This window comes from Colobus angolensis, unplaced genomic scaffold (genome assembly GCF_000951035.1).
Source record: "Colobus angolensis palliatus isolate OR3802 unplaced genomic scaffold, Cang.pa_1.0 Scaffold442, whole genome shotgun sequence".
Lineage (NCBI taxonomy): Eukaryota > Metazoa > Chordata > Mammalia > Primates > Cercopithecidae > Colobus > Colobus angolensis.
This window is the reverse complement of record NW_012117844.1, coordinates 380,801-382,652: the sequence shown is the minus strand read 5'-3', so window position 1 is coordinate 382,652 and position 1,852 is coordinate 380,801.

Genomic DNA, 1,852 nt, shown 5'->3' with positions numbered 1-1,852 from the left:
TGTAGTTCTCCTTGAAGAGGTCCTTCACATCCCTTGTAAGTTGGATTCCTAGGTATTTTATTCTCTTTGAAGCAATTGTGAATGGGAGTTCACTCATGATTTGGCTGTTTATCTGTTATTGGTGTATAGGAATGCTAGTGATTTTTGCAGATTGATTTTGTATCCTGAGACTTTGCTGAAGTTGCTTATCAGCTTAAAGAGATTTTGGGCTGAGACAATGGGGTTTTCTAAATATAAAATCATGTCGTCTGCAAACAGGGACAATTTGACTTCCACTTTTTCTAATTGAATGCCCTTTATTTCTTTGTCTTGCCCTGGCCAGAACTTCCAATACTATGTTGAATAGGAGTGGTGAGAGAGGGTATCCTTGTCTTGTGCCGGTTTTCAAAGGGAATGATTCCAGTTTTTGCCCATTCCGTATGATATTGGCTGTGGGTGTGTCATAAATAGCTCTTATTATTTTGAGATATGTTCCATCAATACCTAATTTATTGAGAGTTTTTAGCATGAAGTGCTGTTGAATTTTGTCAAAGGCCTTTTCTGCATCTACTGAGATAATCATGTGGTTTTTGTCATTGGTTCTGTTTATGTGGTGGATTACATTTATTGATTTGCATATATTGAACTGGCTTTGCATCCCAGGGATGAAGCCAATTTGATCATGGTAGATAAGCTTTCTGATGTGCTGCTGGATTTGGTTTGCTAGTATTTTATTGAGGATTGTCACATTGATATTCATCAGGGATAGTGGTCTAAAATTCTCTTTTTTTATTGTGTCTCTGCCAGGCTTTGTAATCAGGATGATGCTGGCCTCATAAAATGAGTTAGGGAGGATTCCCTCTTTTTCTAGTGATTGCAATAGTTTCAGAAGGAATGGTACCAGCTCCTCTTTGTACCTCTGGTAGAGTTTGGCTGTGAATCCATCTGGTCCTGGACTTTTTTTGGTTGGTAGCCTGTTAATTATTGCCTCAATTTCAGAGCCTGTTATTGGTCTATTCAGAGATTCAACTTCTTCCTGGTTTAGTCTTGGCACTGTGTGTGTGTACTAGAATTTATCCATTTCTTCTAGATTTTCTAGTTTATTTGCATAGAGATATTTAAAGTATCTCTGATGGTAGTTTGTATTTCTGTCAGATTGGTGGTGATATCCCTTTTATTGTGTTTGTTTGGTTCTTCTCTATTTTCTTCTTTATTAGTCTTGCTAGTGGGCTATCAATTTTGTTGATTATTTCAAAAAGCAGCTCCTGGATTCAGTGATTTTATGAAGGTTTTTTTTTTTTGTTTCTATCTCCTTCAGTTCTGCTCTGATCTTAGTTATTTCTTGCCTTTTGCTAGCGTTTGAATTTGTTTGCTCTTGCTTCTCTAATTCTTTCAATTGTGATGTTAGGGTGTCGATTTTGGATCTTTCCTGCTTTCTCTTATGGGCATTCAGTGCTATGAATTTCCCTCTACACATTGCTTTAAATGTGTCCCAGAGATTCTGGTATGTTCTATCTTTGTTCTCATTTGTTTCAAACATGTTTATTTCTGCCTTCATTTCGTTATTTACCCAGTAGTCATTCAGGAGCAGTTTATCAGTTTCCATGTAGTTGTGTGGTTTTGAATGAGTTTCTTAATCCTGAGTTCTAATTTGATTGCACTGTGGTCTGAGAGACAGTGTGTTGTGATTTCTGTTCTTTTACATTTGCTGAGGAGTGCTTTACTTCCAATTATGTGGTCAATTTTAGAACAAGTGCGATGTGGTGCTGAGAAGAACATATATTCTGTTGATTTTAGGTGGAGAGTTCTGTAGATGTCTATTAGGTCCACTTCGTGCAGAGCTGAGTTGAAGTCCTGATATCCTTGTTAACCT